At 41.1% G+C, this 18,274-nt stretch overlaps 1 pseudogene; it reads right to left on the minus strand.

Moving 5' to 3' along the window:
* Positions 1 to 802: 802 nt before the first annotated feature.
* Positions 803 to 17,742, minus strand: LOC119780380 (annotated as a pseudogene).
* Positions 17,743 to 18,274: the final 532 nt, after the last annotated feature.

The following is an 18,274-nucleotide window of genomic DNA, read 5'->3' on the forward strand; positions in this document are numbered from 1 at the left end:
ATATATTTTGAAAAGCTTCACGTACCCCCTGCAGTACCTCCACGTACCCCCAGGGGTACGCGTACCCCCATTTGAGAATCACTGATCTAGGCTGTAGTTACTCTGTGTAGCCCATTTCATGTATTTTATCTAGGGCTGAAGAAATGAATCATATCGTAGTAAGTAATTCATCATTAACTGGAGTAAGAAGACTCTACAACATAATATAAATGAAAAATGCGGCTTTCCCTGACAGAGTGACCCACTTAGATCAGTAATTATACCAAAATTGTTACAAAAAAAAAAAAAAAAATATATATATATATATATATATATATATATATATAAACATTTTGCATATAAGTTTAAAAAAAATGTTTTTGTCTGTCAATATTCTTCATCCCGAACTACTCAAGAAGAAATATTTTAGTTTCACCTGGTTTAATGTCATTAATAATCTTCTTTAAAGAACCTTTGGGTATCCAATTAATCGATTCATCCAAAAAATTAACAACAGACTAATCGATTTGCAAAATAATTGTTAGTTGCTGCACTAATTAAAAACGCATTTCTTACTTAATACATGTGGAGATAACAGGCAACCAAACAAACATGTTAATCAGGCAAACTTTATTAAAATCCATGAGGCATTATTTGTGAGCTCCAAAAGAGATCACAGATGTAATTACTCATACTGAAAAAAAACAAGACAAAAAACCCTCTCCTGATTCAGCCCTGAAGGTTCGGACACTTCTCTCTCTAGCCTTCGGTTTGGCGCGTAAATTACTCAACTTCTTAAGTAGATGAATAAGTTAAAATAATATTAAGTTAGAATGAGTAAAAGATTTCCATTGCTGACTCCTTCAGGGTTAAGCATCAGGACAATCTTAAAGATGTAGGCCTCTCTCAGGCTCACTGCCAGCAGGCTGGTGCCCATGAGGAACTCCAGTGTGCCCTTCATCACCCAGCTGGCGTTTGTCTCCCCAGGGTGCACTCTGGCTGACAAGAAGTTCAATGGGCGATTCCTGAACTGACAGATATGATCACTGGATTTGGACTGGGCATGACAGTGATAGTAAGAAGTGGACAGGTGTTTCCACCAAGGGTCTCACACAGAACTTCCTGTCTCAAGTAGATCTGAGGGGTGCCCATAGCCTCAAGTTTGGTCAGATGTCTTAAGCGTGGAGTATGTATAAGGGTAATGATTGTCAAAGTAGCAGACATCATCCTTATGGCTGAAGTTTATGCTGAAGGTCAGTGTATAATATGATTTTCCTTTTTCTCCCCCAGTGGCAATGGAACTTCTGGCAAATGTATTTTTATGGTAACAGATGTCTGTTCCCGTTCTGACCCAACCAGGCCTGCCGCCAATGGCCTCCTGCACAGAGTACATCAGCACATGCATGCCATAGATAAACTGGATGTTTGACTTTTTACAGTTGATGATGTTGAAACGATACGTAACCCCGACACGCATGCCACCCACTTCAAAGTAAAACCACAGATGGTTGTGATTACTATTGATATCTGCATTCAGAACAAGATCGTACTAATATTTCCTAACTTGAACAGCTTTCCTGAGGTTCCCTGACTCAAATTGAGAGTTGAACTTTAGAGATTCGCTGTTTTCTTCAATCATAGGAGTGGGATGATCAATGTCATAAACTACTTTATCAAAGATATCATTAGGATGAATCAGCCGCTCAATATCCTGAAATATCTTTGAGCTCTGTAATCTTGGTAAGCCACTTCAGCATACTGTGGGACTGACTATGTCCCCTTCATCATCTCCACGTAAAGGTCAGGGTCATGTAGCGGCAGGAGCTGAGCTGTGTCTGGCACTTCAAGAACAGCACCTTCTCCTCCTTCATCTTCAGCACCCTCTGAGCCACATTCTGAACCCATGTTGCTGCCTCCCCCACCTGCCCGACGTATTGGGAGACCCCCAAGGATCAAAGGTGACTGTATTTGTCTCAAGTTGTTGACTGGAGACCCTTCATGTTTGACCTTCTTAGACCCAGCTTCAGTATTTTGACTTCATTTGTCCTCTAGAAAAACACATTCCAGTTCCTGTTTTGTTAAATGTCCTTGAGAGGGAGAACTGCAAAAAGGGGGTGGAGCGGTGTATCCATCTGCAGCCAGAATGTTGGCATCCTCTTTCTTATCTTTGCCCTTGCTGAGGTCGATTGAGTTCAGATCCAGAGGTGTTTGAGAACCAGTGGGGCAGGGAGAGGCTAGACTCTGATGCTCTTTGAAAGAGTTGCAAATAACTTCAGAATCTGGTATTTGCTTGGGGTACTCTTGAGCTGCGGACACAACAACCGGTTGAGTGAACCAAGCTGATAATGATGAGAAGAGATGTGCTGATGAAGAAGTGAAGGAACACCGAAGATTTAAAGCTGTACACATGAAAGTCTTCAGAAAGCTCTGAGAAGAACTTCTGCTAGATCTTTGGCTCCTCAAATGGGCATCCAATGGTCCTTTTGGGATGTTGGTTATTGAGATCCGTCTCTATGTCATCATTCAGGTTACACTGATCCTTGTCATCTACCTCATTCTCAGTGTCTGTCTCTGCCTCTGGCTCCTCGTCATCGTTTTCATCTGCCACATCATCCACCCCAGGAGGCCGGCTGTATAGCTGAGCCAAAGGCCCACCAGGGGAGACATGAGGCAGCTGAAAGTGAAAGGCTGACTCTTAGGAAAACACTTCGAGGCTTGAAGTGTTCACTAGTGGATCCAGTATCCGCACTGCTAGACACTCAATGGAGGAGTTGAAAAAGGATTCTAATGCCGTCAGCCTCTAAGAAAGCCTTTCGGCCCAGTTTGATGTTGGTAATGTTTTTGAGGCAGACCAGCAATCCTTTACAAATCAACACACATCTATGTCGGGTGTCATTGCAATGCAATTACAGGCACAGAGTGAGCAAGACAGACACATGGCCACTGTCCACCAAACGGCAAGCATTAGGTTTAGATTAGAGTAGAGCTCCAAGTGCATCCAGAGCTATCTTGAAGAGGCTGGTGTTCTTCTTACTGTAGGGCCCGACAATCTTGAAAATAAGTTCCATGACACCGCATTTGCCCAAAGAAATAGCATTTACCGAGTTGGTACAGTAAACCCTGAGAACCTGCAGACAAGGCAGAAGCAGCTTTGTGTTCTGTAGATTCTGTTTTATTACATTGACCATGATGTTCAGAGCTCCACTCAAACGTGCCTTTGCTCCAAACCTTCTCTCTTTCGGTCCAACCTTGGCCTGTAGTGAGTGAAGCTGCACCATGAGTTCCTCACTGGGAGGAAGCTCATTACTGGCAGAGATCAGAATCTGGAATAAAACTCCTGTTCCTCCTTTGGAAACAAACACTCCCACTATGCGGCCTCTGCCGATGAGCTCACTGAGGATCAGGGACGTGCAGAGACCGTTGGAGGGGCGGGTGCTCAAAGTTAAAAGAGGGCACATGGGGCACGGATTTAAAACATTATACAGAAACATACCTTGCTGTACAACTGGTTGAAATGTACCAACCCATACTATAAATAATGGAATGTAGAATCAAAATACACCCTATCACACATACTCACATATTTGTTTGAGGTCAGTGCAAAGCGAAATGAGTCTGTGTTTTACCTCATGGAACAGCTTCTGTTGAGGGGGTTGGTGCTTCTGTGTTGCTGGAGTTGGGCTGTATTAATCTGATAGTACAGACACTAAAAAGAGCATGGGAGAGATAGCAGCTGATTAAACAAGTGGTTTGTGTTCATGCAAGATGCAAAGATAACTAACATTTAAAATGGCTCACTCTGACTGACCTGCCACACTGCTGAATTGCTAGAGTCTGTTGCCAAGGCTGACTGCTTAAAAACCAGTTGCTCATTCAAAGCCACAAACACAAACAATACTTCAAGTTTAAAGGTTTCAACCTGTATTTATTAACAAACATATATTCACATTGTATAAGTAACTTTAACTGAAAGGGTAACATTATTCGTGGGAGAAAGACAATAGAGAGAAGGTGGCTCTGTCTTTCTGTCAGTTTCTGTCAGGGTCTGTGCCTTAGTTTTTTGGGGGGGTTTTTACACATCACAGTGGCATTTTTATTTTTTGCAGTAATAACAGCAACCTCCTGTTGCCCATGCTCTTAAAAATGTCAATGACTTCACTGAGGTTGACTGGAATATCCTTTTCAATTGCCAGTAAAAGAAGCTCTGACAACCTTTCTTCTGTGCAAAGGGTGCGAAGTTTTGTTTTCACCAGTTTGAGTTTTGAGAAAGAGCGTTCAACAGTAGCTGTAGAAACTGGAAGAGTGCTGTATGTCTTCAGCAGCTCAGTCAAGTTGGGGAAAACCAGATGTGCATTGTTTTCTTTGACCACTGAAAGAATAGATGTCACACTGATGGGTGAGGGGCATGAGTATGAACTATGGAAGACCTTTAGTTCTGTCTGCAATTTGTCTTCTTCATCAACGTTGTAGAACTTGCAGAGCCTATTCACAGCTTGCAGTGCCTCTGTTGGAATTTGGGCTGTTTTCCAGTTCTCTGGGACTATCAGGCAGTGGAGGGCATTCAGGATTTCCCATGTGGAGTTATCTTCAGCTTTAAAGCGTCTCTGAAGCTCTTGTGTCATTGTGTCCACAAAAACGTAATACACCTTAACACGATAGTAGTCCTGCAAAGTAGGGAATGTGTGGTCAGCAGTTGCTGTTGTGGCAGTGACCTTGAACTTTGCTGGCATTTTCCTCCTCCGAGCTTGACCAGGAATCTCAGTTGGGGGGTCAAGGCCCACTGATGCAGCCTGTTGTGGCCATTTATGCTAAATTCTTGTAATTTGTTATTTCTACAAATTTAGTTTTTGTCTTTTGGTATATAGAATATATTTAAGTTAATTTAGAACCAAAATATGTTATTTATTTTATACATTTGGAGTAGTTTGGAGTAAGTTCTTAATTGTTTGTCCCTCCCATTAATTTGAGTGATTAGGAGCACACCAGGTGTTGGAGGATGTTTGGTAAAATGTCTAGTGTGGATGGGAGGTTTTGAAAAATGATTTTTTGACCACTTTTTTGGAAGTTTAAAAACATTAAATTTCGTTTCTACTAAGTTCCAAGACACTTGAAGTATTTTTTCCTTTTTTTTATATATTTTTTATTCTTGCCTTTTAAGCCAAGCTGGAAGTGTGTACAAAAACAAAACCACCTGTTACCACCCACGGTCTTCATTGGAAACTTTGGTACTTTATTTTTGTTGGAACAGAAGGCCGCGACATTTAAGTCAAAAAATCATTTATTTTTGGTTTTTTGGACCTGCTTGGAAAGTTTGGATTTTGGAAAAGCTTGGAAGATCGGATGATCAGACTTGGATGACTGAAACTTCATGGAAAGAACTTGGAGAAGACCTGCAAAGTTTGTGAGTAAATGCCATACTTTGTTGGAAAGAGCAAAGACGCTGAACTGAAAGTGAAAAGTTTGTCTTGGAAAATTTTCTTTTGGATCTGGAGAAACGAAATTTGTGTTGAAGATGGAAGAAGATGAAGGTCTTCAAAAAGAAAAAGAACTCTTTAATTTAATTAAAAGGCGCAGAGCCAAACTTGGCGTGCTGACAAGAAAGAGAAATGACATTCATGCTTTAATTGATGCTGGAGAATCAAAATCCTCCATAGATGAGCATATGATAACCTTTAATAATTATTTAGCGGAGTTTATGGACTTGCAATCTTCAGTTCAAAGACTGCTTAATGATGATGAAAAAGAAACCGATCACGGTGATTGGTACGAACCAAAGCTGATCAGTTTTAAAGAGTTTTTGGATGAAATCGAAAAATGGATGGATGGCGATCCAGATGCACAGAAGAATGAAGTATGTTCAATGTTTGATGTTGAATTAAAGGCAGCATCTAATGACAGCGACATTGAGCCAGATGACAGCATCTCACAGACTGCGCAAGTAATCGGCAAAGACTCTGAAAGGCTTTCTGGGTCCGCAGCTAAACCAGTCATGAAGAAAACCAGCACGGCGTCCAGTAAAGTGAGTAAAAGTAGTGCGCAGAGTAAGAGTTCCCGTGCGGCTTCAGTGGCGCTGATGGAAGCTGAAGTGGAAAGAGCCGCTCTGAAAGCAGAGGTGGATGCGCTGCAAGAAAAACATGCGATCGAGTTGGAAGAACTTCAGATAAAAGCAAGAAAAGAAGCATTGGCCTTAAAAACCAAGCTGGTGAAGGCAGATGCAAAGATGAAAATCTTCAACAGTATGCAAGATCAGAAAAGTCATGTTTCCAGCGCTGGTGTCGCCAATACAGCAGTTTCTGCGACATCTACTGAGTTCATACCTGCTGCTACAGCTCAAAAGGCTCAAAGAACACAGAAAAGATTGTCTACTCTTGCATCTTTGCCAATGCCCCAGGAGTCGCCTTTTAATGAAACTTTAAAAGTGAAACCAGAAGGGGAAAGCCCCAGACAAATATCTTCTCAGACTGATAGTAGTGCATTAACAGAGATTATGAAGAAGCAAAATGAAATCACTGAGATGCTTGTTAAACAGCAAAGACTGTTACTTCTGCCATCTGTAGAAATCCCTGTTTTTAGTGGAGATCCTTTGCATTTTAGGTCCTTTCTTAAGGCATTTGAGCAAGGAATAGAAACTAAGACGGATAACATGCAAGACAGGCTGTATTACTTAGAACAGTTTACCACAGGCCAGCCTAGAGCCCTAGTGAGAAGTTGTATGCACATGAGTCCACAAACTGCTTACTTGGAAGCAAAAAGACAGCTTGAGTGGAACTTTGGTAACAGAGCAAAAATAACATCTGCATTTATAGATAAAGCTCTGAATTGGTCGGTTTTAAAATCTGATGATGCTGCAGCTTTAAGAGCTTATACATTCTTTTTAAGAGGTTGTTTCAACACAATGGATGAAGCTGGGTTTATTGATGAGCTTGAAAACTCAACCAATATGAGAATTCTTGTTTCAAAGTTGCCCTTTAGACTTCGTGAAAAATGGCGACTAATTGTGGTTGACATAGCAGAAAAGTATGATCGCAGAGCAAAGTTTAAAGATCTTCTTGATTTTTTAGAAAAACAAACAAAGCTGCATTAGATCCTGTTTTTGGAGAAGGTCAAACTGCAAAAGAAAAGATGGCTTTAAAACCATCAAAACTTCCTTTTAAAACTAAAAGTAGTAGTTTTGCCACTTCTGTTGATGTAGTGTCTACAGAACAGAAACAGGTTCAGCTTAACCATGAGGTTACAAAGGTAGCTCAAGCTCAGTGCTTATTTTGTGATAGAAATCATTGCATGGAAAAATGTGACTCATTCAAGCAGAAAACCAACAAGGAAAAGGTGGAATTCCTTAAAAGTAAAGGTTTATGCTTTGGCTGCTTACAGAAGGGGCACATGAGCAAGAACTGTTCACAACGTCTAACATGCCTCACCTGCAATAAAAGTCACCCTACTGTTCTGCATATTGAACCAACAGAGAAACGGTATCAAGCAGTTAAGGCTGAGAGTAAAGGGTCACCAGTCTCAAATGCTCTAGTATCTTTGAATGTTGGTAGTTACACTGGGGCCGGGTCTAGTGAGTGTGTTCTGTCAGTCGTCCCAGTAAAAGTAAAGTTGGAAAAAGGGACAAAGATTGTGGAGACTTATGCTTTTCTAGATCCAGGCAGCTCTGCAACTTTTTGTACAGAGGCTTTGATGATGCAGTTAAATGCACCTGGAAAAAAGGTTGAAATCATGCTAAAAACCATGGGCCAGGAAAAACCTGTAAGTAGCTATAAAGTATCTGGTTTGGAAGTAGCTGCTTTAAAAGAAAATGAGTACTTGAAGTTGCCTGATGTTTATACACAACAGTCCATTCCTGTGACTAAAGAAAACATCCCAAAAGAGGAAGACTTAAGAAAATGGTCTTATCTAAAAGTTGTTGAATTAACACCAATAGATGCTGGCATTGGGCTGCTCATTGGTGTAAATTCCCCCAAAGCTTTGGAACCTTGGAAAATAGTTAACAGTAGAGGTAGTGGGCCTTATGCTGTGCTGACACGCCTTGGCTGGGTTGTTAATGGTCCACTCAATCAGGGTAGTGAAGAAAATGGACGTGTTGCAGGTTCTATCCAGGTGAATCGTATCTCTATAAGCAGTTTGGAAGAAATGCTGGTCAATCAGTATAACCAAGATTTTGTAGAGCACAAGTGTAATGAGCTTATTGAAATGTCTGTAGAAGACAAAGAGTTCATAGACATCATGTCAAAGTCAGCAATGCTAAAAGATGGTCATTATCACTTGAAGTTACCTTTTCGTAATCCTGAAGTAAAAATGCCCAATAACAAACAGGTGGCCCAGCAGAGGGCGCAATGTCTGTTAAAACGGTTTCAGAAGGATAAGTTATTCTTTAAAGAGTACAAAGAATTTATGCATAATGTTGATGTGGAAGGCCATTCAGAAATCATACCACAAGATCAAATCGAACATGAGGAAGGAAAGGTGTGGTACGTACCTCATCATGGTGTCTACCACCCCCGTAAGAAAACACTGCGGGTTGTTTATGATTGTTCTGCAATGTTTGCTGGAACATCACTGAACAAAGAGCTGTTACAGGGACCAGATTTGACTAGCACCCTGTTAGGTGTGCTCATTCGTTTTCGGGAAGGTCCAATAGCCCTTATGACAGACATTAAAGGGATGTTCCACCAGGTCAGAGTTGCTCAGGAACATGTAAATTACCTGCGTTTTCTTTGGTGGCCCCATGGTGACATCACAAAAGAGCTTGTTGAGCACAGAATGTTGGTCCATGTTTTTGGTGCAGTCTCTTCACCTAGTTGTGCCACATATGCACTTTTAAAGACTGCTGATGATAACCAACATCTGTACCCAGAAGAGGTTATTAATACAATCAGACACAGCTTCTATGTAGATGACTGTCTTAGGTCTGTTCAGACTGTTGAGCAGGCTATTTCTCTTTATCAGCAACTCACTGAGGTGTGTGCCAAGGGGGGATTTAGACTCAATAAATGGGTGTGTAGCGAGCGTTCTGTCCTCTCGCAGATCCCTGAGGAAAACAGAGCAACAGGTGTCAGGATGCTAGATCTTAACCAGGATCAGCTTCCCACTGAAAGAGCCTTGGGGGTGCAATGGGATGTTGACATGGATGTTTTCACCTTTAGCATTGCAAACAAGCACAAACCACTAACAAGACGTGGTATTTTGTCCATTGTCAGCTCTATTTATGACCTTTTAGGTTTCTTAGCTCCAGTTGTTCTCCCTGCTAAACAGATTCTTCAACATTTGTGCAAACTCAAGTTTGGTTGGGATGAGACAGTTCCATTAGAAATGGCACAAGTTTGGTGCCAATGGGTCAAAGACATACAGGTGCTGGTCATAAAATTAGAATATCATGAAAAAGTAGATTGATTTCAGTAATTCCATTTAAAAAGTGAAACTTGTATATTATATTCATACATTACATACAAACTCATATATTTCAGATGTTTATTTTGTTTAATTTTGATGATTACAAATGACAACAAATGAAAATCTCAAATTCATCATATCAGAAAATTAGAATATTACTGAAGACCAATAAAAACAAAGGATTTATAGAAATGTTGGCCAACTGAAAAGTATGAACATGAAAAGTATGAGCATGTACAGCACTCAGTATTTAGTTGGGCCTCCTTTGGCCTGTATTACTGCAGCAATGCGGCGTGGCATGGAGTCGATCAGTCTGTGGCACTGCTCAGGTGTTATGATAGCCCAGGTTGCTCTAATAGTGGCTTTTAGCTCTTCTGAATTGTTGGGTCTGGTGTATTGCATCTTCTTCTTCACAATACCCCATAGATTTTCTATGGGGTTAAGGTCAGGAGAGTTTGCTGGCCAATTAAGAACAGGGATACCATGGTCCTTCAACCAGGTACTGGTAGCTTTGGCGCTGTGTGCAGGTGCCAAGTCCTGTTGGAAAATGAAATCTGCATCTCCAAAAAGTTGGTCAGCTGCAGGAAGCATGAAGTGCTCTAAAACTTCCTGGTATGTGGCTGAGTTGACCCTGGACCTCAGAAAACACAATGGACCAACACCAGCAGATGACATGGCACCCCAAACCATCACTGACTGTGGAAACTTTACACTGGACTTCAAGCAACGTGGATGAAGTGCCTCTCTTCTTTTCCTCCAGACTCTGGGACCTTGATTTCCAAAGGAAATGCCAAATTTACTTTCATCAGAGAACATGACTTTGGACCACTCACCAGCAGTCCAGTCCTGTTTCTCTTCAGCCCAGGCAAGACGCTTCTGACGCTGTCTGTGGTTCAAGAGTGGCTTGACACAAGGAATGCGACAGCAGAAACCCATGTCTTTCATACGTCTGTGTGTGGTGGTTCTTGAAGCACTCACTCCAGCTGCAGTCCACTCTTTGTGAATCTCCCCCACATTTTTGAATGGGTTTTGTTTCACAATCCTCTCCAGGGTGCGGTTATCTCTCTTGCTTGTACACTTTTTTCGACCACATCTTTTCCTTCCCTTCGCCTCTCTATTAATGTGCTTGGACACTGAGCTCTGTGAACAGCCAGCCTCTTTAGCGATGACCTTTTGTGTCTTGCCCTCCTTGTGCAAGGTGTCGATGGTCGTCTTTTGGACAACTGTCAAGTCAGCAGTCTTCCCCATGATTGTGTAGCCTATAGAACTAGACTGAAAGACCATTTAAAGGCTTTTGCAGGTGGTTTGAGTTAATTAGCTGATTAGAGTGTGGCACCAGGGGCCATCAATTTTGAACCTTTTCACAATATTCTAATTTTCTGATATGATGAATTTGAGATTTTCATTTGTTGTCATTTGTAATCATCAAAATTAAACAAAATAAACATCTGAAATATATGAGTTTGTATGTAATGTATGAATATAATATACAAGTTTCACTTTTTAAATGGAATTACTGAAATCAATCTACTTTTTCATGATATTCTAATTTTATGACCAGCACCTGTAGTTCTTCTTGATAGCTTTAGTGTCAGAAGATGCATTACACCTAAAGGATTTGGGGAAATAGAAAGTGCACAACTGCATCACTTTTGTGATGCCAGTGAAACTGGATTTGGTGCTGTGTCTTATCTTAGGCTATCTAATAGCAAACAGGAAGTGTGTGTTTCCTTTGTTATTGGTAAAGCAAGGGTAGCACCATTAAAGCAAATCACTATACCACGACTTGAACTTGCTGCTGCAGTTTTAGCTGTGCGACTGGACAAAATGCTGTCAGTTCAACTTGGGCTCAATCTGAGTGAATCAGTCTTCTGGTCTGACAGCACAACCGTCCTGCAGTACATTGCAAACACAACGACACGGTTCAAAACATATGTAGCTAATAGAGTGTCCATCATTCGTGAGCTTACAAAAGTTATTCAGTGGAGATACATCAGCTCAAAGTTGAATCCAGCTGATGCAGCCTCTAGAGGCATGAAGGTTGGCTCTTTTTTAAAGTCTTCCTACTGGATCAGTGGGCCAGAATTCCTCACAAAATCTGAGATCCAATGGCCAGCAGTGGTTAAAGAATTACCTGTCCATTTGGAAGCTGATCCAGAGGTTAAAGATCCAATCTTGACATGTGCAGCTGTGCTGGAAGAAGTGTGTCCAATCACCAAGCTTTTGATGTACTTTTCTAGTTGGACAAAGCTAAAAAGATGTGTAGCATGGATCCTGAAACTAAAAGAAATGCTATGAAAAAAGTTGCTAATTGCACACTGTGGAAATCAAATGTGTGATAAAGAGGGCAATAAATCAGATCAGCTCACAACTGATGATCTGTCCGAGGCTGAGGAAGCCATAGTGGGCATTGTGCAGCGAAAACATTATGGTAATGAAATGGATGCCCTAAGCTCTGGTGCAGTGAAGAAGTCAAGTAGTCTGTACAAGCTTGATCCTGTTGTTATTGATGGTGTGTTGAGAGTGGGTGGCAGACTGAGCAAAGCAGCATTACCTGAAGAAACAAAACATCCTGCAATACTGCCTAAAGGAAACCATGTTTCAAAGCTCATTCTTCAACATATTCATGAAAAGGTTGGACACGGAGGAAGAAATCACATGCTTTCTGCCCTTCGACGACAGTACTGGATCCCTCATGCTAATTCATTAGCCAGAAAGATCATCAGAAACTGTATGGTGTGTCGAAAACAACGACAGAAGCCAGGTGAGCAAAAGATGTCAGAGCTTCCTATTGACAGAATCTCAACTGATCTTCCACCATTTACCTATGTTGGTGCTGATTACTTTGGACCAATAGAAGTGAAGAGAGGAAGAACTATTGTAAAGAGATATGGAGTTCTCTTCACATGCCTAACCTGTCGTGCAGTTCACCTTGAGGTGGCACATTCTCTCAACACAGATTCCTGGATAAACGCCATCAGGAGATTCATTTGCCGCCGAGGACAAGTCAAGGAAATCCGGTCGGACAACGGAACCAACTTCGTCAGCTCAAATCGTGAGTTAAAGCAAGCCATGTTAGAGCTAAAGCAAAGCAAAATTCAAAAATGCTTAGCACAAGATGGAATAAAGTGGACTTTCAACCCTCCTTATGGAGCCCATCATGGTGGTGTATGGGAGCGCCTGGTGCAGGAAATAAAAAAGGTACTGCACTCCATCACAAACCAGCAAGTACTAGATGATGAAAGTTTACACACAGTTTTATGTGAAGTGGAGGCTATATTAAATGATCGCCCGATTACACCTTCTTCTGAAGATCCCAATGATTTGGAGGCTCTTACTCCAAATCATTTGCTCCAGTTAAAAGGAAAGCCTGTGCTGCCGCCAGGTTTGTTCAAAAAGGAGGACCTTTACATGCGAAGACGTTGGAGGCAAGTCCAATACATTGTGGACCTGTTCTGGAAACGGTGGGTGAAAGAATATCTTCTTATGTTGCAAGAACGACGGAAATGGAACAAGACTCGCAGGAACTTTGCCATTGATGATGTAGTGCTTGTTGTTGATGAGACTGCACCAAGAAATTCTTGGCCTATTGGACGCATTACAGAAACCATGGCAGATGCAAATGGATTGGTTTGACGTGTTCGAGTCAAGACGAGAACAAATGAGCTGGAAAAGCCAATCAACAAAATATGTCTCCTGTTGGAGGCTGTGTAGAGACAAGGAAAAATGTTTGTCTCCAACTGAGCTAAGTTCTGGAACCTCTGGCTCTACATTTACACTGATACTCATTTACTGACATGCTAAACATTTCATTCTGCTACATTTACTTTTTACACACACACAGACCTTGCACATGAAGAAACGAAGAAATTGGAAATCATGGAACACTGACTGTTTTTGCCTTTTTTATTTTCTAAAAGGACATATGTACTCAAAAAAAAAAAAATTGTATAATATTGACTACTGCATAAGTTAATGTTTAAATGAAGTATTTTTGTTAACAGAAAAATATTGAAAAGTTATGTCTAATATTATTCATTTTCTATTTTTAATGGCCACTTAAACAAATGTTGGTTATAATTCTTTGACATGAATTAGGGGCCGGGATGTTGTGGCCATTTATGCTAAATTCTTGTAATTTGTTATTTCTACAAATTTAGTTTTTGTCTTTTGGTATATAGAATATATTTAAGTTAATTTAGAACCAAAATGTGTTATTTATTTTATACATTTGGAGTAGTTTGGAGTAAGTTCTTAATTGTTTGTCCCTCCCATTAATTTGAGTGATTAGGAGCACACCAGGTGTTGGAGGATGTTTGGTAAAATGTCTAGTGTGGATGGGAGGTTTTGAAAAATGATTTTTTGACCACTTTTTTGGAAGTTTAAAAACATTAAATTTCGTTTCTACTAAGTTCCAAGACACTTGAAGTATTTTTTCCTTTTTTTTATATATTTTTTATTCTTGCCTTTTAAGCCAAGCTGGAAGTGTGTACAAAAACAAAACCACCTGTTACCACCCACGGTCTTCATTGGAAACTTTGGTACTTTATTTTTGTTGGAACAGAAGGCCGCGACACAGCCTTCTCTGTAGCCTGTTTAAACATCTTCTCAAACTCCTCCTCTGTTCTGCTGTAGGCCAGCCTCTGAAAAACTCCATCTACAACTTTGTATGCTGTCGCTAGGTCTATGTCTTTGTGCTGCAAAGCATCAGAGGCCATCGCAGTCACCTGGAAGATTGGGCAGGTGATCTCCAGACACAGGAAAAATTCAAAGTTGATGCTCCTGAGAAGAATCAATGCATCACCTGCCGAAGAGTCTGGTGGGTCTTGCTGTGTCATTTCCTCAAGAAACTGCATGACAGCTGGGAGGACCTTCCTCAGAGTCTGAAGGGCAGTTTCTCTGCAGGCCCACCGTGTGTCTGAGAGCTTCTGCAGCTCCAGTGGACGCCGATCAGGGTACATAGTCTTCTGCATTTTAATAAATGCAGCGTGTCGTTTGGATGAGTTGGCCACAAAACTATAAAGTTTTTCAACTAAGTTGAAAAAGCTGACAAAACAGATGGTAGACTTTGCACTTTCAACTAACACCAAATTAAGACAGTGAGCCTGACAGTGTACATACAAGGCCTTTGGATTTCTTTTTAGAATTCTTGCCTGAAGTCCCTTAAAGCATCCGCTCATATTTGCAGCCCCATCATAGCCTTGACCCCGGATGTTTTCCAACTTCAGGCCATTTTCTTCCAGTAGAGCTATAACTATCTTTTCAAGAGCATCTCCACTTGTGGTATGAATGTTACACACCTGAAGAAAGCGCTCCTTGATTTGCATGTTATGCACATACCTAATCACAAAAGAAACTTGTTCAGTGCGTGCAGCATCTGTGGTTTCATCCATGAGAATTTAAAAGGCTTTGCTCTCTTGGATTTCTTTTTTGATTACTTGTTTGACTGATATGGCCAAAGCTTTGATCATATCATTCTGACTTCTGTTGGAGAGAAGTGAGACAAGAGGTCTTCTACCAGTTCCCTGCTTCTCTTTTATTGCTTCCAGGTGTAATTTAATTACACTATCATACCTGCTAAACAGCTCCACCAACTCTAGGAAATTACCTCGATTTTGGCTGGACGGGGTCTCATCGTCTCCCCTAAAGGCATACCCTGTCTTGCCAGGTAAAGAGTGGTTGCCAGTAATCGGGACAAGATTTCTCTATTTTTTTCTCTTTCCCTGTCTTTAGCAGCTTGTGATGCGCGGTCACCCATTTCAAAAGCTGCCTCCAGTGATTTCTTTTTTAAGTTGTTCCACCTCACCATACCACACATGTGTGATTCTGAGGCACAGTGTTCTTTAATTCTCTCTAGAGCCTTTCTCCACCGATTAAATCCTTCTGATTTCCATGTTTTGCGCCCTTTGTATTTATCCTCGCACACAAAAAGACGGCAGCTGAAACAGAACATGGCATCAAGACTTGGTGAGTACTCCAGCTATGTGTTGTTCTCATACCATTTCTTTTGAAATGATCGCCCCTCTTCATTTTTTGGAAAGGATGAAAGGGCTGGTTGACACGGTCCAATACTGTTGCAAAACTGAATGAAGGCCTCATTACATTTAATATTTAATTGTAGGACATGGGCAGGATAATTTGGGTGAGTAAGTTCAAGTAGGTGTGAGAATGTTTGCCTATCTCTGGTTTCAGTCTCCTCCTGATTTGATGCTCCTTCTACCTCCACATTTTGTGTAATCTGTAAATCAAGCTTTCCCTCTCTCACCCCAACCTCTGTCTCCTGGTTTGCTGCTTCCTCTACTTTAACATCCTGTGTGGGCTCCTTAACCCCTGAGACCATTCCTCCAGTCTCTGGCTCCTCCTGACTTTCTGTTCCTAGCAAACTCTCATTTCTCTGAGGCACAGTGTCTTCCCCTGTCTTTCCTTCCATCTCCTCCTCTTTCTCTCCTTTCATCTCCTGCTCTTTCTCTCCTTCCATCTCCTCATCTTTCTCTCCTTCCATCTCCTCATCTGACCTATGATGACTCACTCCCTGTCCATCTGGAAATCAGGCAGAATTTGCTCTTGGATTAATCTAATTAACACTATACACCTAATCATTAATCGATAAATTTATCAATCAATCAATAATTAACACACTATACATATTATAATGTAACAGAACAACATTGAAATTTTGTTTGTTACTGTTGTTTTCTCTAACTGAATATGGCTATAAATAACTGGTGCATGTGTTGATCTTACCTTTTGTGCTCTTTGTCATCCAGCTGGTGAGTGATCCACTGCCTTTTGCAGCCTCACACAGCTCCTTTTGTTTTTGTTTTAACCTCCTCTCCTCACGAGGCATCTCTGCAAAATGAAATAAGATACTTAAACTACAATCTGATCCACATAAAACACACATACAAACAAAAATTGACATTGCATACCCTTTTAAAAAAAAATTGTACTGCATAGCCACAAGTTTAACCCATTCATATTTTGCCCTTTATTATTCCTAATGCTATAAAATAAAAATTTATTAAATGATATAAAAATAACTTTTTTAAATGTTGTTTTGCTTTTATTTAGTTTGACTATTAAGTTTGCGCATGACAGCAAGGGTCCAAAAGTTATACAATTTGTCTGTATGCATATTAGCCTATATGGGCATATTTAATTTTTTTGTGTAAATAAAGGAGAGGTTTAGAAATTCAAAACTCAAATTATTTTTGTTGTGCAATGGTCCAAAATTATGTGGATATGCATACTGCACAGTTTTAGTGAAATAAAACAGGAAAAAAACACACCTGCTTGAGAGTAAGATACATATCTCGCTGCACTTTCACATAGCAGGTGAAACAGACAGTAACAGCAACAGAAACCTGACATACTTCCTCCCCATAGCACGCTGTGCGTGTGTGGTGGTCAATTAGCTAGCGGCAGGGATGCAACTACCTACCTACATTCTGGGGCAATGAAAGTATTATCAAAGTATTTAAAAATTACTGGAGGGAACTAATCGGTGACATAATCATATTGTGCATAAAAAGAAGTTAAATACAGAAAATAATTTTACCATGATCGTTTCTGCGCCTCCTCCAGTACCGGTGCCCTATAGTGCATACCCACTTTTTGTGCCGCTGGCTAGGGCTATAACTTGTGAGAGGTGTGTGCAAATTTGCACAGCACAGAGGATGCTCATTGCTTACTTTACTCGGTCAGTCTACTCATCTTGCAACAATAAACCTTGCACAAACTAACACCATTGCAGCACCTACTTACCTGACCAGTTGTTTACTTTTTCTGGAATCGGGAGTTGCAGTGGTTATCCGCAGCAGCAGGGCACGTCACGGTAGTAAGGTTAGCTTGAGGGCACGTTGTGTGAAGCTGACGCGGCCGGTCACATGATCCAGTATATCATGTGACCGGCCACGGTTACCATGGAACAGTAGATCTAAATTATAATTGTTTTGGACATGCACAAACACACAAATACACACGCACACACACACGCAAAAAAAAATATATATATATATAATAATAATAATAAACCCTACAAAAGGGCACTTTGAGAATCAGGGACAAAGGGGCAGGTGCTCAAGCACCCTCCGCCCCCCCCTCTGCACGTCCCTGCTGAGGATGTACATGATGTTCAGAGTAGTCTGGACATCCCTGCTGTTCTCCAGAGAAGACAGGATGACCTCCATTCCTCTGGAGCCTTTAGACATCACCTCTTTTCTGCTGTTCTCCTGCGTCTGTATGAGATGAAGGATCGTTGTAGTTACCTGTCTTGCCATTTCTACATCTCTCAGCATGACCTCCACCTTCATCCTCTCCAGTTGGCCATTTTGGGCTTGTTCATTTTTCTCCCACGTCAAAAGGTCATGTTGTCTGCATTAAAAAGAGCTGCGGTCCAGCTGAAGGTGGGCCGAGTCTGACTCAGAGATAAGGCAGACAGCTACTGTTTGCCTAAAACGTCCTGCTGATAGTTTGTAAGTTATTTGCTAGACCCAATGAGCTGTTTCTCTTTCTTTTTTTCCTTTGGTTCTTGGTTATCAACACAACAGTATGGCAGAGGAGGAATAGGTGGCACCTGGCAAGTCTTCAGTATGCTTGGAGTGCAGCGACAGAGGGGCAAGAGAGGAAAGCCAGTACTGCGTGTTGTAGAGAGAAAAAGACGACAAGATATTGTCCCCCTGATCGCATATCATGTGAGGTTAAGACCAGATACTGTATAATTAGTGATGAAAGGCGTGCTTATTGTTTCCTCCCTGAACCTGGCTACAATCACATGACTGTTAATCATGTAAGGTGGTATGTAGACCCCCAAACAGGTGCCCATACACAGCACATAGAACGAACGTGGCAGTATTAAGGAACAGGTTTGGAGGCAAAGAGGTAACCAAACTGAACACTTACT

The sequence above is a fragment of the Cyprinodon tularosa genome, unplaced genomic scaffold (genome assembly GCF_016077235.1).
Source record: "Cyprinodon tularosa strain WSP-4 unplaced genomic scaffold, ASM1607723v1 ctg1027, whole genome shotgun sequence".
In the NCBI taxonomy this organism is placed as follows: Eukaryota; Metazoa; Chordata; class Actinopteri; order Cyprinodontiformes; family Cyprinodontidae; genus Cyprinodon; species Cyprinodon tularosa.